This window comes from Epinephelus moara, chromosome 20 (genome assembly GCF_006386435.1).
Source record: "Epinephelus moara isolate mb chromosome 20, YSFRI_EMoa_1.0, whole genome shotgun sequence".
NCBI lineage: Eukaryota > Metazoa > Chordata > Actinopteri > Perciformes > Serranidae > Epinephelus > Epinephelus moara.
This window is the reverse complement of record NC_065525.1, coordinates 5,584,593-5,604,485: the sequence shown is the minus strand read 5'-3', so window position 1 is coordinate 5,604,485 and position 19,893 is coordinate 5,584,593. Positions and strand designations below refer to the sequence as shown.

The window sequence follows — 19,893 nt, the reverse complement described above, 5'->3', positions numbered from 1 at the left end:
GGAGGTATGTTACATGCTAAGCATAACTAAAACATCACGGTCACAATCAATTCAAAACGTGAAACATCTATGGCCTACACATTTTAATTTACCCAGGGATGATTTGTTGAGCACAAACCATCAATTTTAAGGCAATATGGGTCAAATGTATTTTTATTTTGCCCTAAAAATAAGATTCAAAGGCAGCTGCCATACCTTGTCATACGCAATTGATGCCTTTTCCTCTTTAGATTACTGGTGTCTACTATCGTTCTACAACTACTACACTATTCTACAATTGAGAGATGGTCAAGGGGGTCTACACCCTGGTTAATGGAAGAGAGTATTTTAAATTACAAACGTGCTCCATGTGCTGCCAAAGCAGCATATTTATCTTGCTTAATCAGTAACAATAAACACAGCCCTAGAACTCTTTCTGACACTGTAGCCAAACTTACTCAAAAACAGCCATCTGTTAACTGCTTACCCATTCCATGTTTTTTAGATTTTTTTCTGCAGAAAGAGATGAGGTAAGATTTATAATATGCACAATTTTTTGTATTTCCTTTTTATACTATTTATACTGTATGTTGCGTTATATGGACCTGTGTCTGCAATAAAGCTTTATTAATTAGATACAAAATGAGTTCCTCGTCTCCAGCTGCTTCTGTAAAATCAATATGCAATGCAATGCAATATTGATACTGAATCCCACTTAGTCTCACCAGATTTAAGCCCAGAAATTTAACAGTAACTTTCTTGAAACTGTCAGTCTGTCTGAATGGTGTGCATGAGTTTTGGCTATTATGTATTTGTGTAGTAGCCTATGTTCTTTACCAGGTGTCCATGGTGGAGAGGAGGTTGTGTGGATCAGATGCCATCTGTTTGGCAACACCTGAAGGTGCTTAATGCCCCCCTGGATCCATTCTCTATATACATTTACAATCTGTCCATAATTATGCCATATTCATAGTCCATGCTGTATTTTTATTATGCTGGTCTCTTGGGCATGTCACTCTCCTTCTTGAAAGTCTGTGTTGACTAGGACTTCCATCTTCAAATTCTACACAGTCATCCCGATCCCAAAGAAACCCTCCATTGAAGGAATACTCTGGCCATCACTGGGGCCTACACAATGCTGAATATTGTTATCTGTCACTTACGGCTGACGCTGTCCTCAGTAGCTTCAAGACTTTTGTGGTTAAACCTCTTTAAGAAACCACACCTTTATACACAATCTCTAAATAATTCTTGACCTTCCAATCTTTTCAGAGGTACAAGAAAGAGTTGTGTCTCAGCAACGTTCAGCCCATGTTTAACACGCAGTACATGCATAACAATGTCATGATGCACTGAAAATGATTACTTATAGACAATATTAAGGTGACAATAACAACAATACTCTCTGTCTCTTGGTGCTGGCTCAGACAGGGCAGTTTGCAGCAAGGACATCACCCATCGCGCAGCATCCTGCTACTGTCCCTAAGTAACTATTATTCAGTAACTGAGTCACTGAGTAATAGTTACTTGTACTGTTGCTGTTTAGTGTAAAACAATACAGCAGCCTTTTTTTTTTTGTTACATTTAAACTGAGGGAATAGTGTTTTTTCACAACTCTGTGGAGCTTGTCTAATACATGCTGTTTCTTTTGTTATTTTTCTCAGTAGCCTACAATATGACATATTCCTCACTATTACAATGTTTTGTTTTTTTCCATCCAGCCACTGTCTGGATCACTGGAGACAGCTATGTCCAGCATGGGGCTGAGAGAGCGACAGAGACCATGGGGAACAGCCTTGGTGTTAATGATATCTACATCCACTTGTTCAGCTGAGGTGTTCTGAGGTAGAAGAGCCTTCCCCCCTTCTTCATCCAGTCTCTATGAGCCAGAGTAGTCCCAGATGTCCTCTTCATCCACTGTGGTGGGAATGACCATGTCTCAAGTGTCAACCTCATCACAGCAAAAAAGGAGGACCTGCAGCACCTTCACCTGCAGCATCCAGACATGAAGATCATCTTCTCTGGCACCAACCAGAGATGCAGGTGGAAGGCTGCTGCCAGCCCAGGGAAGATTGACAAGGCCCACAGGTTTGTGAACAGTGTTATGGCTATATATGTTAATTGTTTAGGTGGCAGCTTTGTACATCACCCTCACACAAGGCTAAACACTCCTGGGCTATTGGTGAATAATGCAGTTTATTTCACCATGAGAGGAAGTTATTATTTTTTTTAACAGTTTATCTGATTCCATTAAAGCCCAACCCCAGCAACAGCGAATATTCATGTCCAATAGTTAGTTTGTTCCCTGCTGAAGCTGAGACCTGAAGGATTTTTATTTTTAGCTCAGAACACAGTGTCAGTCTTTATGTGATGTGTTTTATACATACATACATACATACATACATACATGTGTGTGTGTGTGTGTAATTCAACACTTGTGGCCACAACACTGTTCAGTATAACCAGCTCTGCTCTTCCTTGTTCTTTTTTGTCTTATTCTCTTATCACCCGTCTTACCTTCCCATGGTCATTTACACTCTCTCTCAGCTGTAGCTGTAACAAATTATAGCTAGTTTATAACATTAGAGTTGAGAGTTGATATAATTTAATGGTTTGGATTATTATAGTTATTATCACTGTGCTGTTCCAAGAACATCACTTACTTAGAGAGAGGATGTTACTGGGACAAAATGTACATTCAAACACTGTCAGGTTGCCTTATTGTCTTTTTCATCGTGACCAAAGTAAACCAAGAATCTCTTAACATGAAAAGACTTCAGAACAGAGTCTTCCCCCAAACTGTGAGCCTGCTACATATAAACTGTCCTCCACATAAGCCATAAGGACTAATGATGAATAGTGGCTCCTGTACATTTTACACCTTACCTCCATTACCTAAGGACTGCTGCAATAGCTTTTTCATTGACTGTTGTACTATCCTCACTTTAACTGTAAAGGCAGCTTTTATTCCTTCACCTTTACCGGGATTTGGACATTACTGAATGAAGGGACTGCTGCACCATGCGCTGTAAGCTATACATTAAGTACTGTTTTTATATTGTGGTTTCTCATGTCAGTCATTTTTACTGTCATTTATATTTGTTACTAAACTTACAGTATGTTGCACTGGAACTCAACTACCTCTTTTCATTTTGCAAACTTCTCTTGTGACAGTTAAATTCACCCTGTCCTTGATCCACAGCTGTGTTGTCACATTATTTAATATTCCCTTTTATCACATTGTTTTACATATCTCCCTGGTGTTGCTGATGGATAATAACGCTTTTGAAATGAAAGCATTTTTCATTTAAAGTAATAATGAAGAGCATGCCCTGACTTTGTTAATGGTTTTTATGGTGCATATCTGGTCTGAATTTAAACAATAGCCAACATGTTTAATATTGTTATAATGAAGAAACACATTCATGGCTTTGCTAGAATGTGTAATTCATTACTGGGATATTTCTATATTGGCTTTAATGAACAACATAAATGATAGAACAAATGTTGCCGTCCTTGAACATTCGACAGTGAAGGATAAAACAACAGATATTACAGTGTCCTATTAGATTAATTACGAGGCACACGATAAATCTGAAATAAACCAGACAAGAGTGTTCTGTAGTTAGGCTGTAAAATGCACTAAGTACTGCTGAATCATGGTGGGTTTATTTAAAATTAAAAAAAAAGAGAAAACTATCATCATATATTACAAAGGCAAACACATTTTTCAATTGTGATTACTGTAATTTGGAATAAAACTAATGTACATAAGCAGTCAATATAACAACTGAACAATTATTTGAACTGTACATTTAACTTAACATCTGAACATTTCTTCTTCACCATCTTCACCACCCTGGGAGTGTTTAAAAAAACACAGATATTGTTGTCTGCTTTTCAGGTGGTTGACGCAACATATTTTCCGACGTGCGCTCTCTGGGTGATCCTTTCATTTAAAACTTTTATGTTTTATCACATTATTTCAAAAAAACTCATTATTTGGCAGTGGATACATTAGAAAGTGTAAATTGTGAGGTTTCTGTCAATATTTATTTATATCACGCTTGTATGATAAAAACTCAGGTGGACATTAAACCAAATAAATGACATATTAATCTAAATCCTGCCGAGCTCCACTGGCGCAGGTTTCATTGAAGAGGCCCTGCCCTCACTTCAGTACTTGTGTACTGTGCAAAGCATTGTGGGGATTTTATACCCACGGAGGATTCACACATGCATCCTTCGAATTTCTCTGAAAGAAGGACTCAGTCCTTCGTGAAAATTGGAAGGATCCTTGGAACAGTCCTTCAGCGGGGGTTGATGGCACAGCATGCTACATAAGAGAATGAATAATACAGCTTCTGTCAAATTTAAAGATGATGGACGGTGACCTTTGACCACGCGCGGATGTGATCACATCACCCCCCGCCCCCCTCTCCTAAGAAGCTGCATTGAGCAAATGTGTTTAAAAGAGAGCGAAAAGACTCGGGATTTTTATTCAAGAAAAAACAATAAACTAAGAGAAAACAAACATGGCCAAGAGAGCGTTGGATGCCTCCGAGAATGCTGTGGCGAATGAAAAAGAAATGCCGGGAAGAGGAGGGAAAATGATGTACGATGATGAGAGAAACGTCATCTGCGGCACCATTGTGACGAGTTTTCGTGAATCGTGGCCAGCTCCCCAGAAGCGTGTCAGGCATATCGGACGCATGCAGATGCCTCCGGCCTCCGCTCTTACGCAGGAATGGAGTTTAGATGCCGGAGGTGCGTGGGGTTACAAGTTCAACTATAANTTGTGATATTGGGCTTTATAAATAAAATTGATTGATTGATTGATTTTCGTGAATCGTGGCCAGCTCCCCAGAAGCGTGTCAGGCATATCGGACGCATGCAGATGCCTCCGGCCTCCGCTCTTACGCAGGAATGGAGTTAAGATGCCGGAGGTGCGTGGGGTTACAAGTTCAACTATAAAGCGAACGAAGTGTGTTTTTATCAGTTGGAGAAAGCGGAAACTTTTGGATCTCTTGTGGCCCAAGTAACACTCACCTCAATAGACTGGAGTGTGTTAAATATGGTGGGATTAACTGATCTTAGAGCGCCTGAGACAAGAGACACGAGAGAAGCAAATTCCTCGCATGGCCTGAAAGAAAGCCTGCCGGGTACAGAGAAGAAGAAAATTGTGGCCAGCACCGTGTGGGAGACAAAAAGCTCGGCTTCAGGCAGATGGTTCTATCGAGCCAGCCATCAGGTGTCGCTGAAGGACAAACACCCGGATGAATTTGTCTTGGAGTATTTCAGTTCTGAATGCGGCGTATTCCAGGCATCATTGCGCATTCCTCTCACAGACTGGTTAGAAATGATGGAGGAAAATGCGGAAAATATTAAGGAACTCTTTGCCAGCAGTCAGAGCTCTAGAGACATTATGCTTGTGAAAAAAGAAGACTTCTCCTCCTCCTTTTCAAAAACCCCTCCCTCCCTCCGTACCAATGTGTTTAAAAAAGCTACGACAGGCGGACTAGTTAAAAATGACTGACGGACTCTGAAAAAACATGTCTCTCCCGCCTTCACCAGCTCCTTCATCGCCAGAGGCCGACCTTATCAGGCCTTCTTCTGCACCTTCATCGCCAGAGGCCGACCTTATCAGGCCTTCTTCTGCACCGCCGTCGCTGAGGCGTTGGGCCTCTCCTTCTCCGCCGCTGCAGCCGTCCCAGGGCTTTCCTCCTAGTCCTCCTCCATCGACTCCAACGACGCCCGATTCACCCGACAGCGATGGTTCTTCTTCACGGCCCGCTCCCGCCGCAGACGTGCGAACCGGACCTCCTTGTAAAGGAATGCACGATGAAACGGACTCGATGCTGTCTGCGGCATTTCTGAATACGGTGAGAGCCGTAGTGAGTAAACTGCTGCTGTATGTTTTGGCCCGGTACAGAAAGGAAATCTGCAACGGGTGTCAAATCAACCATCCGAGTCAGTGTCAGCACGAATGTCTGGAAGAGACGGATAACTTGGATATAGTTAGGTCCCAATCTGTACATACACCCTGGGATGTGTTGGTATGGTCCACATTGCAACTTGTAAAAGACGGTTTGGTGGCCGATGCATTCTACAAAATCATTAAAGGGGAACTAAACCCCCCTCTCTGGGCATTACTCCGCCCACAGCTTGATTTAAAAAAATTCAGAAAAGATAGACGGAGCTGAGGGAGGGAGGGGGGGTGTGGGACAGGCGAGCGGCTGAGGAAGGGGGCGGAGTGAAGATTGTCCCTCGCTGCAGGGAGAGAGGAGACGTTTCCCTGGAGGTCGGCGTCTTTACTCGGCTCCTATCCTCCACACTTAGACTTATTTTCATTGTGCTGATGGTGGCTTGGAAAACTGCCCCTAACTGTGTCACACGGGCAGAAGGGAAGGCGGCCGGAGCTCAGCCGGTCCCCTTCTCCACACTTCGACTTATTTTATCCTAGGCTACTTGGTTCTATTTCTCCGTCTCTGGGAGCCTGGGCTCACCGCGCAGCAGCCCACCGCATCCATCCATCCACTCCTCCCTCCCTCGCGGACAGAATGGTTTTATAGTAAGGGGAGGAGTAAAGGGAGGAGGGCAGGCTTTAGCGTGGACGGTTAGTGACGTCATTCGCCTCGAAAAAGAATCATTCGCCTCCAATGTAATGTAATGTAAATTCAAATGTAGTAACTAGGTTTCAAGCTGTAGAGGGCACTCCATACCACATTTTTAAAATAAAATGTAGATTTTCAACAGTTTGCACTAAACTGTCAAGATTTTGAGCAGGATCAGTCAGTAACACTACTATACAACCAGAAACAATGATTATCAGCTGAAAAAAATGGTTTTAGGGTTTAGTTACTCTTTAAAGAGATGAATGCATCAAACGTAAGCCATTTGCTTACTCTGAACGCTTTGTTTGTAGACACAGTGAGTTGTCTCATACGAGGCAATAACGTACCTGCGGACACCTTGACAGAATTGAGAAGGTTGCATTATTATATTCGCGTTATCCACGGGACCTCTGCCATGAATTTGCTCTGGTCTGCTTTAGCCTAATGCTATGTTGTTGTTGTTTGTAACCGTGTATAGCTCATACATCTTAAATGTTTTGAATCATGTATACCTCATATATCTTAAATGTTTGAATCATGTATATAGCTCATATATCTTAAATGTTTGAATCATGTATAGCTCATATAACTTAAATGTTTGAAGCATGTATAGCTCATAAAACTTAAATGTTTGAATCATGTATACCTCGTATTACTTAAATGTGTGAATCATGTATAGCTCATAAAACTTGCGATTTGTTTTTGAATCATGTATACCTCGTATAACTTAAATGTTTGAATCATGTATACCTCATATAACTTAAATGTTTGAATCATGTATAGCTCATATATCTTAAATGTTTGAGTCATGTATACCTCGTACAACTTAAATGTTTGAATCTTGTATACCTCGTATAACTTGCGTTTGTTTTTGTTTTAAAATAAATGTTTTGGTAAGCGAGCGGTTGTGTTCATTACTGATTCAACATGTCGGAGAAACGTGTCATGAAAAAGGTTTATTATGACCCGTCTCACCCGGGTAGTTTAGGAGGAGTCGAACGACTCCGCAGGGCCGTACAAGATGAGACGGGGAAAAGAGTAAACCCTGACCGAGTCAGAGAATTTTTAGCCGAGCAAGACGCATACACTCTGCATAAACCTGCCAGAATACATTTTTCCAGAAATAGGGTTTTTGTACCGCGACCTCTGAACCAATTTCAAGCAGACCTCTGTGACATGCAAGCCTTGACCAAGCACAACTCAAGCAGACCTCTGTGACATGCAAGCCTTGACCAAGCACAACGACGGTTTTAAATATCTGTTGACAGTCATCGATGTGTGTTCGATGTGAGCGCTAAAAAACAAAACGCCGTCCCAAGTCACTAGGGCGTTTGACTCTGTTTTAAACGACAGTCAGACCCCTGAAAAGTTACAAACGGACGCGGGTAAAGAATTCTTTAACAGGACTTTTAAGGCACTGATGGATAAACGCGGTATTAAACATTTCGCCACGGCCAGTGATCTGAAGGCCTCGGTGACTGAGAGATTTAACCGTACATTGAAAAGTAGAATGTGGAGATATTTTACCGCCAAAAACACCCGCAGGTACATAGACGTCCTGCAGGACTTGGTTAAAAGCTATAACGGCTATCACACGAGTATAAAAATGACGCCTATGCAAGTGACGTCCGAGAACACCCTGCAAGTTTTTCAAAACCTGTACGGCTCGATCCCCCTGAGCTTCCAAGAAAAGTAAAAGATGAATTTTAAACAGGGAGATCTGGTGAGAATATCTAAAGTGAGAGGCGTGTTTGATAAGAAATATGAGCAGAGTTATACCGACGAGGTGTTTATGGTGGCCGAGTGCGTACCCCGAGTACCCCCCGTGTACAAACTGAAAGATTATGACGGAGAACCTATCCGGGGTACGGTTTACGAAGCGGAGCTGCAAAAAGTAAAGATACTGCGAGACAAGAGCTATGCGGTGGAAGAAATTTTGGACCGACGCGTAGTCGGCGGAGAAAAAACAAGCGTTGGTACGCTGGAAAAACTGGCCCGAGAAATTCAACAGCTGGGTCAAGGTCGGCGGGCTGAAAAATCTATAAGAACGCGCTGTACGTCAGATTCGTATTCATTTCATTTCATCATGTCTCAGATCTCAGGCGGTGAGGGGTTTTACATTACCCTGCCCTCCAACGCCAGCGCGCACGTATTTAAAAATAATACCGGCTCCATTTTCCACATCGACTTGGCGCAACATATTGACTTGGTGAGCCCGTGGCAAGTGGCCTTGACGGAGATTTCGTACCCGCACACGTGGCTTAACATTCCTCAAGACGCGGCCTACTTTGAGTGGAGAAAGAAACCCGCGACACCCGACGGGGTGACCGTAGTCAACCGTCGAAGGTTCAGAGGGGGATATTACACCAACTTTGAGCAGCTCAAGGCCGAGCTAAACACACATCTTAGAGTCGTCGACAGCTCCGCTCTTGAGGACCGTCCCTATACAAGGGACGTACGGAGACGTCATCACGCAGTGTTTTAATCCCGCCTCGTATCTACCGGTCATCAAGAAACACATTGAAAGAATCCACGTTGAGATTAAGACCGATCAAAATAAGCCGGTAAACTTTACCTTTGGCAAAACTATCGTGAAACTCCATTTCAGACCCGCAAAGACCTCGTTGAAACCATGACCCCTTACCACGATCCTCGTGGTTTTGTGAGCTACTATGAAAACCAAGCGGGCGGAGCCATCCCCGGTTTTTACGGCTCCCCCGTCATGTACAGATGAGGGATAGGGTCTATATTTTCAAGATTATTCCGTTTCGTGTCCCCTATCGTGAAAAAAGGTTTTGCCATCGCTAAGCCTCATCTCAGGTCAGCCGCTAAAAACATAGCCTCGGAGGTCATAAGCCACGCCGTAGGTAAAATAACAGGTCGAAACTCTGATCAGACGTCTCAAGAAGGATCCGGGGGTATTATGGTTTTGGCTAGAAGAGCAAGAAAGAGACCTCCGGGGGAGTGCGTTTCACGAGGATCTAAAAAACATTGATGCTCCGCCAAGGGCAAGTCAGTCAGTACGAGAGGCGCTAAGGGAAACAAGTCTACCCGGAGCCCCACAGCGATAAGGTCCGGCGATATCTTTTAGGAAAAAAACAAAAACAAAACATATACAAAAAAAACCAAAAAAACATGGCTCTTTTACATCACAAATCGGCCGAGTGCAGCATGGCGGAGCTGGATTTATTTTCAGCCCCCATGACGCAGCTGTCTATCGACGAAAAGCTCTACACAGAGATTTTGCCTTTATCGGCCATTACCGACTCGGGGCCTATAGAGTTTTTCATTCCCGGAGATGGCGAAAAATATTTGGATTTGAACGACACCTTGCTACAGAGATGGCGAAAAATATTTGGATTTGAACGACACCTTGCTACACCTGCGACTGAAAATTACCAAAGTGGACGGTACGAATCTGGATAATGACGCGCCCGTAGGCCTCGCGAATTATTCTCTGAATACCATTTTCAGTCAGTGCGACGTTATTCTTGGCGATAGATTGCATTTTCAGTCAGTGCGACGTTATTCTTGGCGATAGATTGATATCGCAATCCAGCGCCACTCACCCATACAGAGCCATGATCAAAACCCTCCTCAACTTTTCAGAAGATTCTCTAAAAAGTCAGTTTACCGCCGGGTTATTTTACAAAGACACGGCAGGCTCAATGGATTCTGTGGTGACAAATAACGGACCTAACAAAGGTCTAGTGAAGAGAGCTCGGTTCACCACTAATTCCCGCGAGCTTCACCTGTTGGGCCCGCTCCACGCCGACATACTTTTCTGCGAGAGGCTTCTCTTGAACTCTGTGGATCTGAGAATTAAACTGACCCGCGCTAGTGACGCCTTCTGTCTCATGCAAGCCGCTAACGCTAATTTTAAATTAAAAATATCGGGCGCTTCTTTGTTTGTCAAGAAAACGACCGTTTCCCCCGCGGTGCGTCTGGGTCACGCGGCGGCCCTGTTGAGGGGTAACGCGTCAACGTGAAAACGTACTCCATCCCGGAAAATACTCGAGTATGTAATCAAGAAAATCTCTTTTTGGGCACAATGCCAAAATATATAGTGTTGGCTATGGTGAACCACAAAGCCTTTATGGGAAAAAATGACCTGTCACCCTTCAACTTTGCTCACAACGATGTGGAATACTTGGCCCTCTGTCAGGACGGCAGACAGGTGCCCGCCAAAGCTTTCCAGCCTCAATTTGACCAAGGCCAGTCAGTCAGAGAGTTTTACAAAATGTATACGGCCACGGGAAGACACCTGAAAGATTTGCCGCTGGGCATCGACAGGGAGGATTTTAACCAGGGGTACTCGTTGTTTGTGTTTAATCTCAACACGACCGAAGACGCAGATGCCTTGTCCCCTGTCTCCAACGGGTGCTTGAGGTTGGAAATGAGATTCGGAGTTCCCCTGCCGCATACAACCACCCTGATCGTGTACGCGTGTTATGAGAGTATTTTGGAGATCAACTCCAAACGTCAAGTGCTGGTGGATTATTATTGAGAAAAGAAAGAAAGAAAGAAAGAAAGAAAGAAAAGAAAGAATATGAATAACCACCAATTGGAAGGTGTCATGCGACATTTACTGGGAGATACGTTTTGCGGCGTGTGGGCTTCGGACCAACTACTGGCACTGACGCGCTCATTCAGACGTCCCGCCTACATGATCGTCAACACGCACCCTAGTCATCAGCCCGGAGAACACTGGCTAGTGCTCACTCTGGACCAAGACAGGAGCGCCACTTTTTTTGACTCGTTCGGACTACCACCCGACTTTGTCTATTACCCGAAAACCATGTTACAATTTTTAAAAAGCCGTTGTAAGAAAAAATGACTGTACCAGAAAAGACAACTTCAAGACGTCGCTTCAACCGCCTGCGGATAGCATTGTGTTTATTATTTATGTCATAGGGCCTGCGGGCTACCTTTTGAGAGCGTGCTATCTCTGTATCACGACGACGTCATAAAAAATGATGAAATGGTATCAAAGTTTGTGAAAAAATATCAACGTTGTACAAGGATTCAACGAGCAGATTCTTTTTACCACACCTGTTCTCTAGAAATGTTCAAAGATTGTTACAACTTGTTTAAGAATTAAAAAAAAGACAAGACAGACGTCAATGTTGTTATTGTACGACTCTTTTATTAAAGTAATTATCACGCTGTATAATTAATCCAACGAGCAGCCGTTTTCCACTTTTTTCTTTCACTCCTTTTTACTGGCGTAACCCATTCCTCCTCCTCCTCTGCAAACGGAATTAAATCTTGTTTTTTCTGCTTTCCTTTCTCCTTCTCGACCGGCACTACGGCCCCCTCTTCTCCTTCTTCCTCTTCTTCTTCTTCTTCTTCCTCTCCTTCACGCCACCCTCTGACGGTTTTGAGTCGACGATATTGAGCGCGAGCGCGAGGATTGGTCACCGAGCTTATCAGTATGTTGAGCTCCATCAGAGTATTCAAAAACCCCGTCCATCCCTTGGGCGTTGGAGATTTCTTTTTATAAGAGACCTCTCACAATCTTTCCCTCATGAATAAATTCACCCTTGGGAGTCCACCCGTCCTGGCTCTTGACTAATTTCTTCATAATATACTCAGCATTTTTGCAGTCGCGCTGAGGAAGATTTTGCAGTACCTCCCGAGCCGTCTCATCCAGTCCTGCCTCTTTCTCGTCCTTTTCTTCATTTTCATCTTGTTTTTCTTCCGGCTCGTCAGAGTCGCAAGGTAGGCCTCTCGCCATCTTCTCGACGTTCCTCCTCCCCTTGTTTGACCAGGGTGAGGTATCTTTGTAACAGAGCGTTATATTTTTAAATTTTTTCATAAGGATTAAGCCCCCGTTCGTTTAATATATCCCTCATTTTTGCGTTTAAATCATTTTCAGCCGTACGTCTCATGGCGTGAGATTCACTGTTGTTGTTGTTGTTGTTGTTGTTGTTGCCCATAGTCTGACTCATACGGCTCAGCTGTTGAGGCGTGACCAGAAACATCTTTTGAGACATTTATTTATTTATTTTTTTCTGATTAGCGCCTATTAATTAGTCCTCCTAGAAGCTGTCCAAAGATGGGCACAACCGCCGAAAGCAGAGGCAATAGAAACCCTCCGGACTGGGTCATCAGAGCTCGGCGCTTGGTTTTTAGGCTGGCTTTTTAATTTGCCAGCAATTTGATAATTTTCTTTTGCCTTTTGAGTTTTTGATATTGAGCCCTGGTCAGGGGAATGTTTCCTTTTAAAACATTTAAAGAGAGTTCGCACAAAGACTGAAGAAAGTCGGAAGAGCCGTGGTTAAGAATATCTTTCCGCCTCTGAGGCGTGGCGTGACACAAAGCACGCAGTAAAGGAGCGTTCCTTTTTAAACGCGCAGACATGACGATGATGATGATGATGATTCAGGAAGACCGTGATTTAGGTAGATAGACGACGGGCCACTGCTCCGGTAACAACCCCGATCTCAGTCTGTATTGTTCTGGGCAATTTGGGGTGAGATCTACGATTAAATAACCGTGAGCGTCTCTGGTGGCATCTTCAAAGCTTTCTGAAAAAAAAGTTTTTCTCAAAGGAAAAATTTGCTGAGCCAATATATTTATCTGTAACCTATCTCTGGGGTTTTTAAACAAGACCAGGTAATTACTGTTTAAGCTGATGGTCCGACTGTGTTTGCCCTGATGGAAAACATTTTGCGTCAACATCATGACGCTCATGTTCCTGTGGTGTCTGTATTGTGTAAAAATCTTGACTACTCCGGGATGGTCGGAGGCCTGAAAAATGACGTCGTCCAGAATAATCAAGTGACTTTGATCGGGGGGAAACAGGTTCTCATCATCAAAAGAATCAGGCAGGCCTTCAACAAATTTAATCTTTTTATTCATCTTTTGCAGTTCACTGTACATAGGCTGGAAGTATATATCCATACAATATTTTCAGGCACCTGAGACAAAACATCTTGACAGTTTTCCAATACACTTTTTATAAAAAAAGTTTTTCCACAACCGCTGGGTCCCACAATCTGACATGAGAAAGGCACCCCTCCTCCTCCTCCTCCTCCTCCTCCTCCTCCTCCTCCTCCTCCTCCTCCCTCTACCCCGTACGGTGGTTTTGCAGGTAACCCTCTACCAGCTCTTTGACGCTGTCAAAATTGATTTTTTCACAACATTCGTGCGTCTGAGTAATGCCTTTCACCCGCAGCACGGCTCGTTTGTTTTTTCTGGTCAAGTAGGCGTAACTTTTAGGACCCGCCGCCGCAAATTCCTGTATGGTGTCGCCCCTCAACTCGTCAGTCAAGTCTCCCAAATAATTACCCAGTTTGAGCCTCTTCTCTCCCTCTTTTGCGACATAAATTAGAGAGTCGGTATCGAGGTAAAGTACCCGATTTTGCAATTGATGCAAATAGTCGTATAACTTTAGACGGCCGTAGGCTGTGGTGAATGCCGCGATAAAAACGTTGTCCGTCTTGTTGGGGGGTGCGATATACCGATCGCCATGACACCACTGAATCAGAGCCGTGGTCTCGTTTAGGAAGGAAAACTATTTGACTTTGTGTTTTTCTGAAAACATGTAACTGAAAAACTCCTCCGGTTCCCTGACGAGCACAGTCTGGTTCAGGTTACTTCTCTGGGCAAACTTTCCCCACAAGCTATTTAGACAGAGCTTAGCCACCTATCTTTTAGCCGGGTTTGGTTGAATTTTGTCCGCGTCCAGCAAAATGCCCTGATTTGCCCCATAGTCCGCAATGTACTTTTCTCTACTCTCCTGATCCGAGGCCTCGGCGGGGTAACCCGAGGCCTCCTGTTTACCCTTGAGAAAAGCGTGCATGTACTCTACAAATACGTCGTCGCTGCATCTATCAAAGTGCCACACCTCTGTGATCTTACCTAGGTGGTACCCCAACTCCAAGGCTTTGTTAAATTCGGGAGTTACCCGAACCCCCGTCAACGCCCTGCCCTCATCGTTGTGCATACACGAGCCGGCCTGAAAATTAAGATCGGCGCACGTTCGACAGAGGGTGAACACCAGTTTACCCGAGGGTGTTTTGTAGGGCAACACGGGGAAAAACAAACCTCGAGGCGGGTAGACGACGGCCCTGATTAACCCAAAGTAGTTTTGCGGCTCTTTGAAATCTCGGTAAACTATTTCGGGGTGTCCTAGAGGATAGGGAAAGGCGCAGTTAACGTAGGGATACAAGGATGTCACGTCCACATAGTGTACAGTTTCGTTCGCCGCCGCTGTGTACCTCAGCCTCACGGCGCTCGTCCTACCGCCGTACAAAGCGTCGCGGGGTGACAAAGGTCGGGGGGGTTTGGCACGCTTGAGAAAATCTTTCAGAGGCGGATGGGATTTTTTCAACTCGAGCCAATCGTGTTCTCTCATCACGTTCACCTTGAGACCGTGGACGGACTCTAACGTCTGTATTCGCGCCACGGTGGAGGCGTGCAAGTCGTCAAACGGTCTACCCGTCAGAGGGCAGGTGTCGTGGGGTTGAAAGCAGGACAGACAACCGTGATAAAAACAACCCAGAAACTCCCAAGCCGTTTTCACACCTTGGACCTCAGCGTAACCATCTACAAAGTAGCGACCGATCTGTTTTTCACCCACGTTCAACGCATGCTGAATAAAGACGCCCTCGGTATGCGCCTCCCACGTTTGAGTAGGTTTTGCAACGTCTTCGATAGTCGTCGGGAGATGGAATGGCCAGGGTGTTGGGACGTAGGAAATTTGTGTGAAACACTTTCATGCAGGCCGAAGCGATGGTGGCGCAACTGAAAGGGTCCACGCCCGTTTCATCGATGTAACCTTTTCTGAAAATGCCGCAGGCTCGCGCAAGAATATCCACGTCGTTTTGACAGTAGCGGACGGCTTCTTTCTCAAAATTGAACGTGCCGTGATGCACCGTCTCGTACCACGCTTCAAATTCTCTCTTGCCCTTTTTACTCATTTGTTTGACGCTGTAGGCCTCTGGCTCGGGGTAGGGGCCTACGTACTTTAAATGATTCTGGGAGCTAAATCGATGGGGGAAAAAACCCTTGTTTTTATCGGGAAAACCTAGGGCTTTGGGCAGAGCCGACAGACAGCATGTCAAGAAACTGAGACTATCGATGTATCTGTGTTCGTAATCGGCGTCGGTGAAACGTACGACTTTGCTTCCCTGCATTATGAGCGCCTCAGGCTTCAGGTTCAGAGACAGCATGGCGTTGAGCACAATGTATCCGTCAAATGCTCTAGCGTTGTGAGCGATAAAGACAGATTTTCTGTACATGGGTAGTCTGAAACTGTTTGGCACAATCTACGCCCTGAGCATTCCACCTTTTGCCGTTGAGGGTTTTTGTACACACCAGAAAAGGGACGCGTGCTCCCGATGAGTCTACGTACATCTCGAAATCGTAGAAAATCAATTTCTCTGTATGTTTTGTCTCGACGGGTAAACGCTGTATGTAACACAGGTGCTCCTCACTCTCGTCTTTTTCTACTGTTACTCCGCAGATTTTACATTTAACTTTTGGACACGCGTGTTGTTTACCGTTACCATTCATAGCGATGTAGTATAGCATGTCGCATTTTTTGCATCTTTTAATCAGCTCGCAATTACTGACGTATTTTTCAGCCACGGGCCTCTCTACGGGCTCTTTGTGTTTGGCTAAACACGATGCGGAACGGCACGTTCTGTTACAGTCGACGCAAACTATGGGTCGGAGCTCTCGCTCGGTACAGGAGGGGTCCGAGCAAACGGGGCAATGACCCTCGCAATAGTGACACGCGACGTAGCAATACTCGCACACGTACGGTGAGCCTAGGAAGGATTTCAGACTTGTTATGCTGTAGTAGTGTTTTTCAAACAGAAACATAAACACCGTCTTTTGTCTTCTCGGTGAATCGGTCGCAAATTTAGAGATCGTTCGAGCGTCGTTGGTTCTGTAGAACACTACAATTTTGCAGTTTGAGACTTTTTCAAATTTTGCTATATCGCCGAACATTACCACGGTCTGATCGTTCAAACCCACCTTACTTTGAAAGTCTCTGCCAAGCGCAAACGCTTCGCTATCGACGATATCGGGGTAAAGCAGGTGAGCCAAATTAATCGCAAAACAAAGTTGGTTGTCGTGACCGTTGATTACGACCCGCAGAGACCGTCGCTTTTTTTTTAATAATCTCGCCATCTAAGGTATTAGACAAGAGTCTTCTTCGACCGCCGCCTCGGGGGTTTTTGACGAGTTGGATGGTGAATACCAAATTACCGTTGGTTTTAACGGCCTTGTTAGATTGCACAATTCGGTCTAGGAATCTTTAAATTTGACAGAAGCTGTATTATTCATTCTCTCTTACATATTCGGCTGTTTGAGGATCATTCCTTGACATTGAGAAACACCTTCTGTCCACTAGTGGGAGTGTGCTTACCTGTATGTGCGCGCACGTGTCTGTGTGTGTGTGTGTGTGTGTGTGTGTGTGTGTGGCGGAACTCCGCCATGCGTGATACAGATAGCAGAGGAGAATTGTAAACACGCGACCATGTAGAGTCAGAAATGACATGCCATCATGTAAATAAGATAAATAACACAAGTCCGTTTGTTTAATAAAAGGACAAGGTACAGTATAGACCAGGGGCCGTATTCATAAAGCTTCCTTGTGCTAAGAGTTGCTCCTGGTGATGAAATTTTAAGAAAATTATTAGAATTCCCCTTTAAAGTTAAGAATAGGTCCTTGTTAAGATAAAAGTAATTCACAAACCATCTTAGACCTTTAAAGAGCTCCTAATATGAAAAACTGTTAGGAGCAGGGAGGAGGACTTTTAAGAGGCTTAAGAGTGTCTTTATCAGGGGAGAAAATGGTGGAAAGATCAAGAGGTCAGCGAAATATTCTCCAAACACTGGATGACAGTGAGTAAATGAAATGCCATAGATTAGATTGCGCAGGGATAATAATTGTGGTTGATCTAATTAGGGGTATTCACGCCTTTCCCACCTAACACAATATAATAAAATGATCACAACACTAAGATATTTGGAAAACTGGAAAATGCAACAGTGCAGCAGTGATTTGTCTGAAATTCTGAGATAATGATCTCGTTCATTTTTTTTAACATTATAACTTATTTAGTCAGTGTTTCTGTTGTGTCTTTTCTATATGGTATACAGTTTTTTTTTTTTTTTTTGGTTGGCTGAACATTTGTTTAGGTTTGGTTTGATTATATATGTCATTACTTTGGCAAAAAAAATTAAAAATAATAATCTTAAATTTTGATTGTTATTTCATCTACTTTAACATGTTTGTATACAATTATTATTTTCATTTTACATTTATAAATGTAGAATGAAAATAAATTAAAGCCAAGACAAATGTTAAGGATTTTTAAAGAAATTTGAAAATTCATGATTTGGCACTAAATTTACATCAAAGGAGGAATTCTGCTGATTTTACACATGCAGTTACAGTTTACTAGTCGGTTGGAATATTACTCATCCTTTGAAATCACGTGAATCATGTTTGGACAGCTCAACCTCTTTTGCTTTTATTTTGACTGTTCTTTTTAGTCTATCTCCAAACTGTAAGGAGGTGCAATACTAGATCCCTGGAGTACCACTTCATATTTAGGGTACTTGGTGTGTGTGGCTTAAATGTAAATTTGACCTTGCAGTTTGCTTACTTCTAATGCCTTGCAGTTTGCTTACCTCTAATGCCTTCTTAAAAAAGAAAAATCAGGGGTTTAGTGGGAGGAGCATGTAAAAGCCATCTAACCATCTCTCTAGGAATCAATTTAAAATATGCTATGATTTGGAAAATGGTCAGTAATAACTAGTTTACAAGACCTGTAGTTAATTGGCCACAAAATGCCAAACTACCAGTAAGGCCCTACTCGACATTCCTTTCATAATTTGAGTGCTTTGCAAATTTCCCTCTGTCCATCTGCTCCCGAAATGACATTTCTCTGAATGTTGATCAGGGGCACTTCTGTATAACAGGGACTTGTTTGAACAGATTTAAGGCAATCAACTTTTCCTGCTACCTATTCGCTATTTCAACCATGCATTACATTCACACACAGGGAGGGAGAAAATGTGCAATTTCTTTCACATCATCTCATCGGAGAGGAAAATTGGTGCTGCCAAAGTGTAAAAGGAAAATCCAGTCCTCATCTTGTCAGGACCTCAAAGCGAGAGTAGATGTCGCAATGGTGAGAGAGACAATCAATCAAAGAATGGAAATATGGAAAAAGAAGAAGAAAGATGCATATTTGAAGCAGCAAATGACTGAGTTAATGTAAAAGTGGTGTAAAATACTGTAATCAGCAGCATTGTCGTCTGGATTATTCCATCTGTTTTATTTCTTTACTTATGGACTGTACTGTAATTTAAAATTTGCAGAGAATCAGAATTGCCATCTTTCAATTAGCCATTACACCAGTGTGTTTTATGTTCTGTAATGGATAATAGCTACCTGTTTCTAGCTGAAGATATTGTGATCTGTATTTTTGTCAGCTCTTGAGATTTGACTCGGTGGCTGAAGAGGAACAACTGCTTGTGGCATGACAGAGTATTTGAGTTGTCTTTCCTATTTGCACTTGCAGTGATTTCACAGTATACTAAATATTCCCAACAGTTCATCTATATTTAGGTTGTGTTAAATCTTCCTGACATTGATTTAAAATGAAAATCCCAATAAGTATTTAGGGTAGCAACTTCCTGTTGGACTGGAACTATCATCGATGACATTCGGCATTTTTTCAAAGGCTTAAAGGGATGCTTTGCCTGATTTTCAACCAGCTTTGTATCAAAGCACTGTGGGTAGTATGTGTAAATGAACTTTGGTTAACTTTCCTCCATCTTACCAGCAGACAGATCTCCCCGCTCAACTTGCCATCATAGAATGTTTTGTATACCCTACGAACTACAAGCACTATTTAGTTGCATTTTGCAACCATGGAGCACCCCTGCAGCTTGTAAATATTATTAGTGTATGGACTGGAGAGCTTTAAGTTTGTTTCCAGCTCAGTGAATAAATCCTCATGTTTAACAGCATTGCAGTAAATGTTTAACTTTTAACAGGTTAGTAATAGTCTCGCCACCACACAATCAGAGATCTCCACCTTCTGATAGTCTGGGGACACACTCTAAACACACCGGAGAAAACGGCCGGCAACAAAGCAACGCCTCTTGCATTTTTGAAAAGGACACGCCCTCCCGGAAATGTGCGTTCCCCTTTTTCTCGTCCGCAAGGACACAAACACACAGAGAGCTTGAAAATGGATGCCGAGAGATTTAACTCCGTTTTATCAAACGTGTGCTCAGTCCACAAGATTGTGGAAATGAAGGACTT

The 19,893-nt window shown here is 43.3% G+C and overlaps 1 long non-coding RNA gene across 1 annotated transcript in view; it reads left to right on the top strand.

Annotated features, from left to right (window-relative positions):
- LOC126407443 (uncharacterized) overlaps positions 1-19,893 on the top strand; it is a 34,827-nt gene that overhangs the window by 6,383 nt on the left and 8,551 nt on the right. Inside the window, exon 4 of the long non-coding RNA XR_007571779.1 lies at positions 1,701-2,067. This is a non-coding gene — a long non-coding RNA (uncharacterized LOC126407443). The remainder of the gene's footprint in view (positions 1-1,700; positions 2,068-19,893) is intronic.